The sequence below is a fragment of the Lemur catta genome, chromosome 6 (genome assembly GCF_020740605.2).
Source record: "Lemur catta isolate mLemCat1 chromosome 6, mLemCat1.pri, whole genome shotgun sequence".
NCBI lineage: Eukaryota > Metazoa > Chordata > Mammalia > Primates > Lemuridae > Lemur > Lemur catta.
The window spans coordinates 42,916,795-42,928,192 of NC_059133.1; the positions used below are offsets into that span (position 1 = coordinate 42,916,795).

General features: G+C 38.5%; 2 non-coding genes across 2 annotated transcripts; both read left to right on the forward strand.

Moving 5' to 3' along the window:
- Positions 1-3,003: 3,003 nt before the first annotated feature.
- On the forward strand, positions 3,004-3,144 carry LOC123640805. The gene has a single exon (XR_006736056.1). It is a non-coding gene; the product is annotated as a U4 spliceosomal RNA (small nuclear RNA).
- Positions 3,145-10,350: 7,206 nt separating this feature from the next.
- On the forward strand, positions 10,351-10,458 carry LOC123640842. Its single transcript, XR_006736087.1, has one exon. It is a non-coding gene; the product is annotated as a U6 spliceosomal RNA (small nuclear RNA).
- The last annotated feature ends 940 nt before the right edge of the window (positions 10,459-11,398 follow it).

The following is an 11,398-nucleotide window of genomic DNA, read 5'->3' on the forward strand; positions in this document are numbered from 1 at the left end:
AAATTGGCTATGAACTTAATGTTCCTACAACATGACTCATTTGAGTTGGAACATTAATTTATTTGAGCAGCCAGGTCCACATCACTTTGAAAAAAGTGTCATTGCTCTGTCCCTGCAGAGATCATTTAAAAAAAAGTCCCAGTGCTTGGCTCTTGCATTGATAGTTTGGGCTTCCTTCTTGCCTCCCCTAACTCTCAGACCTGGAAGGGTATAATGCTCCCTTGGAAGAGTGTGTAGTCGTAGAGTCCACCTGGCCACCCTTGCCCCACCTAAACAGATTAATTGTTGCTTGAGACTGAGATCCAATGGGACCACATGCTTTGTATTAAAGGCAGGGTCTTTGTAAGAAAAAGTGGGTGGGAGAGTTAGTCTTCAGATTTGAAATAGCCCACGTGGCCAATAAGAACTGTGAGTGCATCATGGTAGCCTAGCAGAGATAGAGGAACACACTGAGGTCTCCCAGTGGTGTTTTGGTATTGGCTCGTGAGAGCTCAATGTTCAATTTTCCCAACCAGTTGTCAGACACAGCCATTATTAATCATTGAATCATATAAACTTACAACTTAATAAATTATATCAAAAACAAATGTAATGAATATTTAAAACTCCTCGCTTCCTAATAACTTTGCCATATTTTACTGTTATCTCTGCTCTTGAAGTTATTTTTGTTGATTGTTTCTGTATACTTGAAATACCATATAATGGTGTGCTACTGCACATTACTTCCCCACTCCAAGTTCAGTGATGCCACATTGATAGCTTGCAATCAGCCACAGTGGGAGTATTTACACCACAGAAATCAGCAAATGCTATAAATGAGGGCATCCCTCTTACCCCTGGCTGGTTGTCAAACATGCAGTAAGCCTTCCCACTCCCACCTCCAAATGCACACAAACACTGCACCCTGCTCATCCCAGTCAAGGAGTGAAATCATCAGTATCATCATTTCATCCAATAATTATAAAGGGCAAAGAAAGCATTTCTGTAGGGTTTTTTCCTTCTTCTTTTAAACATTTGGTGGAGGGGGGCAGCCCTTGGAAGATTTCATTCACACATTTATAGTTCATCTGTTTTCTCTTTAAATTTCAGAATTGATTTGAATTTTATAACCCAGAGTTGGCATTTAGGATACGCTGTCTCAGAAAGCAGAATTTTAGGAACTAATGGGGATACTGTAGTGATTTTTGTATCTGATGTATGGGACAACATGGGAAACCTCCTGGGGCATCCTCCTTCCTAAATTACCTTTTATATTCATGATACTGGAGCCCATAATTAAAGATATACTGAGGTTTCTCCTAGACTCCCAATTTCATTAATCTTATAACTTAATGAAGATTCTCCTTCTTACCCCATCCAAAATGCTTCTGAGAAGCTGTAGGTTTGTTCCTCTATTTGGGGAAAGTGGTAGAAAAGAAAATCTGTTCAATTATCAGAATCAAAGTACTTCTCACTTTTCAGTGTTAAAATAAAATGTCACTGAACAGAGGTTCTCCACTCGGTGTTAAACCTCCCCAAGAAAAAGTCTCCTAAGGTGGCTAAAGAGAGGCAAATGTAAAGAGTTGAATTCCTCCCTCAGCTTGTTGGTGGGAATGGAAGGAACAGGATCAGAAGGTTAGGAGGGAGGGAGGGAGAGCAGACGGTCCCTGCCAATCACATAGATGAGAAACCAGTGATGACGTATGAATTGGAACTCTAAATTCAGAGATAATTAACCTTGAGTTTGCAGGCTACTTGGAGGTCCAGGTAAGGGAAGGCTAGGGAATTAGGGGATTTTAATATAGGTAACATTAATTGAACACCTATATTGTGCCAGAAACTATATTAAGCATTAAGGATTTTGCATATATTATCTTTCCATACAATATCTCATCAACTACCTTAACTAAATGGTCCAGAAAAGTAAATCCTCTTCTCAAAGTGTCTTATGCATGTCCAAGAAAGATATTTAGATGATCTGGTGAGTAACAGTAAATAACTTTTAAGAAACCAAATGCCGCTTCATGGCTTCAACCATATGAATTTTGTTGGAGATCCCAGAAAAAAGCTTTTGATCAAACAAAGCTGAGTTTATTAACTGACTGCAGCAAAGGAGACTGCCTTGACAAAATCTTGGTAGTGACTCAGAAAGAGCAAGTTAGATATTTATAGGATTTGGGGATCTGGGCTCAAGTGGTTTAAGACAGGTGTTTTAAAGCAAAGAACTTACTGGGACCAAGCCAAGTTCATAAGATAATAGTTTAGAATTGGTGAAACTATGAGGTGGGGTCATGAAGTAAATCTTGATGAGCTTTTTCCCCCTCTGATTTTGGAGTTAATCTCTGGTATTTTGTAATAGCTTCTTTGAACCTGTCCAATAATTTGGCCTTCTGGGGTAGTATGAAAACAGGATCCTTAGTAGGAGTCGCCCATCTGCCACAAGGACCAGGTAAGGCATTTCCTTCAACCTGCATGTTAGCCTTTTTGTTTGGCATTCTACCTCCTGAACAAACATTAGAACACTTAATCTTTTGACCATTTTTCTTTGCTGTTTTCTCCTGCACAGGTCAAGATCCTTAGTTATTTCCAAAATCTTCCCCAACTCTTGCCGTTGGTATTAATTCTCTTATCTGGAGTTAGTTGACAAGCCCTGGTGAACACAATAAATTTTGCCTTCTAGGTTGACTTTAGCTCCAGTAAAAGATCATTATTCTAGGGGAGAGTTGAGATCTGTGATGACACATCCAGCCTGATAATTTCCTGTTTTGTCTTAAGGTGTGATCAGTCAACAAACAGGGCTAATTCTGCATTTTCTAGAAGTTTCTAATATATTTGTTCAGGGCATGGGCTGTTCTTGGACAGAAGTTAGGCAGTCATAATTTAGTCCTTCTTCTGGTTAAAAAACAAGGAAAGTAGCATGATTTAACATATAACTATACCAGCATGTAAGGAAATGTTTAAGGGAGAAAGTAATAGAATTCCATGAGAGGTAAATCTACCTGCTAAGAAATATAGTGTATTTTCAGCTTTGCACAGTGGCAGTATCATAGCCAATGAGGTTTATCTGAGGCACAATTATTACTAATTGAAAACTTTTCCCAATACCCTGTGGTGACAACTTGTAATATAGTCAGCATTGGCAATTTTTGACAGTCTTTACAGAGGCTAAGTAAAGAAGAAAGAAGGAAAGAAAAAAATAGCGTATTCTCAGCAAGCAACAAAGATTGTTGAGAGTTGATCGAGTCTAAGGGAGACCCTACAAGCAGGTTAGCAGTAGCCTTCGCTAATGCAGCTGCAGTTGCTATGAGCCTAACATGGAAGGTGAGCTTTTGCTGGGTCAAAAGAAAAGCTGCAGCAAATCTCTGATTAATACCATAAAGCTGAGTCAGAACACTAAGGGCCTGTCCAGATTGCTTATGCATGAATAGGTAAAAAGGTTTAAAATGCTTAAGTTGACTAAGGGTATGACAATGTTAAAAAGTTTATTTTAAATCACCAAATGTTGGCTCATATTTAAGTTCCCAAGGAAGAGTTTTGATTACTGAAAACTTGTTTAAATCATGTAGAGGTATGGTGTTTAGAACAGCTGGAATCCTCTTAGTTGACTCTGAATGGCTGACCTGGTAAAGTTTTGTTTTTGATTTTGGTTTTAGAGATGGGGTCTTGCTATGTTGCCCAGGCTGGAGTGTAGTGACTATTCACAGACACCAACATAGCACACTACAGCCTTGAACTCTTGGGCTCAAGCGATCCCTCTGCCTCAGCCTTCTGGGTACCTGGGACTACAGGTATGCACCATGACACCATGGCACCTGGGCAAGTTTTGAATGGATTTTCCTCTGTACTAAGTGAGGGATTTACTCTGGAATCTTGATCTAAGTGATACAATTTGTTTTGACTTTAAGTCCTTTCTAATTTAAAACTGTAAGAAGATAGATGACATTGATTAAGAGAGTTCAATTCATTTTTAGGCTATAACAAGAGGTCATCTACATATTGGATACAAGTAGAATTGCAGGAAAATTTAAGGTTCACAAGGTTCTAGTCAGGGACTTGTGGAAAAGAAGTAAATCACTGAAGTGTAACTGTTAAGGCATGTTGTTGACTTTCCCAGGAAAAAGTGAGCAGGATTAACTATCTCAATCTACTTTAAGGAACCACTAAAGAAGGCATAGATTAACAAGTCTAGAATATCTAACCCCACACGGAAATAGTGTTAGGGCTTAGTATCCCAGAGAGTTAGGGAGTGACTGTTTTATCTATGACCCTGAGGTCCTAAACAAATCTGTATTCTTGCCCTTTGGGTTTTTTGACTAGGAGGACAGGAATATTATAAAGACTGGTACAGATTATGATGAATCTTTTTATTAGGATTTCAATTGTTGATTTTAGTTTTTGACCTGCTGTTTCTAGTTATTGTGCAAGCTTGAATAGGTTTTGAATGTGTCAACATGAACTTTGAGGGATTCAGCCCTAAAAATTCTACTGAATCAGAATTCTACTGAATTCTTCCGATCAGAAAGAATATACCACCCCAGAATATACCACTTTGACATAAGAATTACTTTAAGCTAAAGGCAATTGAGAACCAGCAGACACAGAAAATCTCTCTACCCTCCCCCTATTGCTTAAAAGCAGGGCATAGTATTTTTTTTTTTGAGTAGGTGTCTTCCCTCCCCTCTTTCATACCAGAAAAGCCCACATTTTACCACCCCTAAAAGCCTAAACCCCCTTTCCTTTGTCTTGTCACTTTTCCATAATGCTCTTTGTGAAAATGGTACATAAGCCTCCAAGTCTAACTGCTTCTTTGGGTCTTTACTTTTTTCCTATGGAAGGCTCTGCTGAATATGTACCGTTTCTCCCATTAACCTGCCTTCTGTAAGTTTAATTTGCAGGGCCCCAGCTACTGAACCTAGGAGGGTAGAGGAAGGTTTTTCCTCCCCTACGCTATCTGCATCAGTAGAATTTTTAGTCCATAAGGAGTCCAGTACGGGACTTCATGGAGATCTTCAATTTGAGTTTAATTTAGACAGAAGGATACCACTAAGTAAGTTTTCAAACTAGCCTTGGTCTGAGTCTGAATAGGGGAGTCTTTGGAGATCTCAAGGAAGGGTCTTCAGAGGAGCATTTAATCTGGCAGATTCATTTACAGACAGATCCCTCCCAATACAGTTAGCAGGCGATGTCACAAAGGGTAAGGAATGTTCCTTGGTTAAAGGCCAAGGGTAAAAGTTATGGGCCGGGACATGGCAAATACCTCCGGATTATTAGAGCTGCACCTGAGTAGTTTGTTGACCCTCTATGATATGTGATATAATAGTGCCAAGGTTAAAGGTTGGCATTGTAACACTATCAAAAAAACATTTGTAAGGCTGTTCTTCAATATTTAAAGAAACTTTTTCTTGTGCACTTAAGGGTAAAATGGCTAATTAGGTACTTGAGTCCCCCTTAGAGCACCTTTATTATTCATTCACTTTATTTTTATTCCTTCAGTTTAACTAGCACAATTGTCTTTCCAATATCTTGTTTGCTTATAATATTTACAGTCTTCTTTATCAAGAGTCTTCCTTCCCTGGATGCTTCTAGTAGTTTTTATATGCAAAGGCATTAGTTTATCCTAAGTCTGAGGGCTCCAGGCCTCTTTCAAAAATTTCAGTGAGGTGTTAAAGATCTGGCCACTGGGCTATTTCCAGTTTCAGTGTTTGCATGTTAAATCCCCCTTTTCTGGCTTAAGGCTGTTCACAAAAAGTGAGGAAAGAGCAAGGGTCACATATGTCTCAGCATCTACTCCTGAAAGCTACCAAAGGTTATTGAAAAGTCTATCCTTGAAGTCTTGAATCATTTCTTTTGGAAGATTTTTCATGCCAACCAAAAAATGTAGACAATTGGACTTTGCTCACTTTTTGTTCTATGATGCCTGTCAAATGTACTGTGACAAATCCCCCTAGCAAGGGATGGGGAGGGAGAGCCAAATCTCACTATTCTTATCAAAAGTTCCCCACTATAATTCTGTTGGACTTTTGTGTCTTGTGTTTATTTCACTACAACCCTTATCCATGGATTTATCTTTCTAAGTGGCATAATTTCACCAAAAATAATTTAGAATTATAGCTAAGTTACTTCCAGATTCCTGACTTCCTGATTCAGAAACTATGTGAGATAATAAATGTTTATTGTTTTAAATTGCTAAGTTTGGGAGTAATTTGAAAATGAACACAGTAACTTTTCTGCTGTTCATCTGTTTAAAGAGTAGCATATATTTAAATACAAAAAAAATTAGTTTACCTTCATTGTAATTTTTTATTTTAAGGCTAAGATGGCAATATATTTTATTATTCATTCATTTATATTTTTCCAGGTTTAACTATGCCCCAGGTACTATGCTAAGTGCCTCATTCTGTAACAGAGGGAGTGGCCTGGGGAAAAAAATGGCAAAAGATATTTTCTGTCTTTTTAAAACTTTCCCCACTCTTTTTGGGAACTGAGACCTGCATCCCTGCTTCAGGCAGGTGGTCAGCAGGGACAGGGGAATGTCTTTTGTTCTGTGTGTTACACGAGGTAGCTCAGCAGAACTATGGGCTCCATCCCAGGCCCCAAGCCTGGCCAGCAGAGGTCTGGGAGGAGGTCATGGCTTTATCTTCTGCAGACATGGGATGATTAGAGTCATTAACTGTAGTTAAATGACAATAGCCTAGAACTGAGGGCCCTCCCTTTAAAAGCTCTGTATTGCTGCTTGTGTACAGGAATTTGGATTTTGAGACAGATAGTCTACCATTTTCCTCCTTTGCTGGCAAAGTAATAAACTTCTCTTTTCTTCTCCTTCACCACTTGTCCTCATTCTTCTGATGAGGCCTCATGGGCAAGTACTGAGCTTTTGGTAACAATTCTACCCAGCTTTAATGAAGAGGCTAGAAGGATGTTTGATAAAGAACTTAGAAGCATACGGAAAGCACTTAATAAGAGTTAGTTGGGGGGGTCATACTCATTATTATTATTATGGATTAAAGGATCAACAAAATATGTTTCTTGTTTCACAAGGTGGAGAGATAAGGAAGAATCAATGGATTAACAGCCATAAAACACGTGATAAATTCTTACAATACATGCTAAATTTTTAAAATAATTGAAATATGTACAAATTCTTATGGGATTACAGAGGAAGTGGTGATTAATTCTTGAGGGCAGGATGGAGGGAGGAGGGTGGACCTTGAAAGTGGGATAAAATTTTCTAAGACAGAAAAGAAAATAAGAAATGACATATATAATGGATCTGGGGAGTATCCACTCATCCATCCATTCCATAAATATGCCATTGTGCCAGTGGTTGAGAAAAAAAAAACCCACTATCAACGTTGTTCTATTACACCCTCACGGATCTTACAATCTAGAGGGAGAGATAGATAATAGAAAAATAAACAAACAAATAAATAAATACAAGCAGCAATAGGTACTGGAAAGGAAGAAAACAGAATGAAGAGGAAGAGGATGACAGGAGAAACCTATTTATATAGGATAACCATGCTTCCAGGAAGAGTCTACTTTTAAACTTAGACTTGATGGATCAGAAGAACCAGGTATTCAAATATGATTAGAAGAGAGGCCCAAGCCATGGTACAACACTCCAAGTCCTGAGCAAAGTACAGTGCAACTGAACTTCAAGGCATGTGACACAAATGTTGACATATTAGGAAAAGGTTGTTAAATGGTTTGGTATATTTTAGTAATTTGTCCTTTTTCAGAATGACAAATCATCTGAGCCAGGTAAATTGTTCCCTATCCATGTTGTCTGATAATATTTTGTCCCAATATTTATTCTGTCATTGTGTTCCCTGTCCATCAATAAGCTTGAGACAGAGACTTAAGAATATATCAGAGCTATTGTAATATACATCCAGAGCTTAGAAAAGGGGAAGGCAAGAGATACTAGATCTGGGAATCAATGCTGAGCTCACAGGGAAAGCCAGGGACTAGGTGAGACCATTCAGAGAAAATCTATAGAGAAGAAACACATCTAATATTTATTGGTTAATATTCTACCTAGGATAGTACTGTGTACCCCACAATGAGTCAGTAAATGTTTCTTTGGCAAATTCTCTAGCCCACAGTGGTAGACAGCTAAGTGTCTACAGAAAGATCCTCAAGAACACACCAACATCAGCCCAGTCAGAGACTCCTTCACTTTCCCATGGTCTGTTCCAGGTCCCCTCCCATCCTACTGCCAGGGCTGATCTGGTTTGATTCCAGGCATTGGAATAACAGTCAATGTGTATGTGTTGTTCTTGGGGGCAGAGTCAGCCGGGTGGGTCAAGGTATGACAACCTAATTAAGCACTGCCCACCTGTCAGGCTCAGAAACCACTGCCATATGTCCAGCAGGAATCTTCCTCATGTTACTTTTCTAATGGAGTGCATACTACCTCCAACAGTGGCTGCTTTCACCCAGCCATCCTAAGTTTAAAGCAGAGATGCAAGTTTAATAACTGCTATCTGGTAAATGGGACAAATGTCCAAAGGCAGCCCCTCCACTGTTCTGTGAATTGTAGACACTTGTAGAATTTGCCAAAGAGAAAATTCCTAGGTTCATGATGTAGAGTAATGTATGTAGTGCCTTTGGCAGTGACTCTGAAAGACTGAACACCTTAATTTGCTTTATTTAAAGAACTGATATTTAACCAGGCACATTCCCTGACATCAACACATATGTTTTTCTTTTCTTGATTTTATCTCATTAACTCTCATACCCTGAATGATAGAACTCTTGGAGGTATTTACACTTCTGACCTTTAACCCACTGGCTTTCACAAAAATAAAAGCATTTCTCCCAAACTTCAAATACTATCAATTCCTCCATAGACTCAGGGTGGTCGTGTTTGAATTTCTCATTCAGACAAGTTCTAGATGTCACTTGAAAGTCCAAGCCCTAATTGGATAATTGGATCTTTTTCCACCTGCCAGACATGTGGAGCTTGTGTGACAATATTCATCAACCTCATTAGTGGTGCTTTTGGAAGCATAGAAGCAAAAACCTTTGTAAAAATTACTCCGTGTCAGAGACCTGCTAATGAGACACAGAATATATTTTATATACTGCAAGCTTTTTAGATATAGGAATGTTGCCACTTTTCAGAGGATGTATCATCATGCAAAAAGTAGCCCATTTTCAGTGTTGTACAGAGAGACCAGGGGAAAAGGATCAAGTTCTTTGGATTTTAACTCTGAGAAAAAAGTACCTCAGTAATTGCTTTTGACCAAAGGGAATTCACATCTTTTACTAATGCTGGAAATTGCTACGCATGAAGTGAAAACTTTCAAAACAGCAGTATATTAATGCTGAATAAAATGGAGAATTTAGAAAAACCTGGATTTTCTTAAATAGACCATGACTTCAGAGATGATTTCTTCCACATTGGAGTTTTGGAAATAAAAACAACCAGTTAATGACAGAACTTCATAAAAGAAAAATCCCTGTATTGGTATAGTCTTAGGCTGGTAGGGACTAAATAAGAAGTATCTGAGAAATAAAAACACAGCTTTTTAGGAAAAATTAGTTTTGAGACAATTTTTTCTTTTTACTGAACTAATGCTACACCACCATCATCACCATCACCAGAATAACCACCACCACCATCATTATCGTCATCTTTGTTAGTATTTATGGACCAGGCACCATGCTAAGCACATCTCCCACATTGTCTCATTCAGTCCTCTCCAGTGACATGGTATCAATCAATAACAGCTTCATTTTATAGTTGAGATAACTAAGCTAGAAATTAGGTAGCTTGCCCAAGATCACAGGGTACCAAGAGGGAGAGCCAGGATTCCAAATCATGCTATTTGGCTCCAAATCCCCTATTCCATGCCTCTTTTCCCTAGATAATTCCCCAAAAGAAGCCAAATTCATTCAAAATAAGCTATTATATCCCTGCTCCCTTTTCTGACACCCTATGTATCCTTCTGAATATTTTCTTATTTCCTACAATTTTTAAATCTCCCATACTCTAGGAAACAATATTTTTCTTATAACTGGAATAAGTTCAGAGAGATGGAAATTCTTATTTTTTTAAAAAAGACTACAGATTCTATTCTATATATCCTTTGAATATTCCAAACTGTACTGGCTGTCTCTAAGCCCTGCTCCTATACCCCATACTAACTAAGGTAGCGTTCTCTCCCCTTACCTTCATGAGGTATCTCTTTTTGGCAGAACACCAAAGTTTCTCTTACCATTTTTTCTTTTCTCTTACTGGTTTTTAACAAAATTCTAATTATTAATAGTTCAATTTTAATCAGAAAATTGATTAAACTAATTTAGTTAAACTTTAGTTTTAGGAATATAAAATAATACAAAGAATCATCTAAATTTCAGGAAACAGTGCTTGCTTCGGCAGCACATATACTAAAATCAGAATGATACAGAGAAGATTAGCATGGCCCCTGCACAAGGATGACACAAAACAATAAAAAAAATTAATTAATTAATTTCAGGAAACAATCACTCTTTTCAGGCCCAACTCTCTTCTCACCCTCAGCACAGTTTATTTCTGTCAATATGTACAATGTATACAAGAGGAATGTAGTAAGGAACTGATCATATTCCTCCCTCATTCTCCTTCCTCATTTTAATAATAGGCCCTGTGTCCCAGGTTTCAGAGGGCACGGCTGCCCAGCAAGAGGCTCCTTTGCAGCTCCTTTCTTTCTACAATAATATACATAAAATTGATGTGTGCTACTCCTGCTTCTCTTTCTCAAAATGTATATGCTTGCCCTTTACTTTCTTTTCCTCTTCCCATGGGCTGGCTGCTCACGATGAAGAGAACACGCTAGGGAATGGCATAGAAACAATGTAGAAGGAATAAGTTCCTGCACAATTTCGTGGACTCTCTCCTGATGGCTACATGAAAGAAAATAAATTATCTTATTGAAACTACAGTATTTGGGGGCTCTCTGTGTTACAGTGGCTTAGCCTATACCCTAATAGTTTTAATTTGAGTATCAGAACATTATTGACTGAGTTCTGTCCCACCAAAACTCATAGGTTGAAGCCCTAACCCCTAACATAACTGTATTTGAAGATAGGGCATCTAAGGAGGTAATTAAGGTTAAACAACATCTAAGGAAGGGCCCCTAATCCCACAGGACTGGTGTTCTTATAAAAAGAGGAGATTAAAACACACATGGAGACACCAGGGGCACAAGTGCACAGAGGACACACAGCATGCAGGCGGCCATCTGCAAGCTAAGGAGGGAGACCTTACGAGAAACCAAATCTGCCAATATCTTCATCTTGAACTTCTAGCCTCTGGAACTGTGAAAAACTAAATTTTGGTTGTTTAAGCCACACAGGCTTTGCTATTTTGTTATGCAGCTCTAGCTGACTAACACACAGAAATGGAAAAGTACTGTCATAACAAAAACCTAAA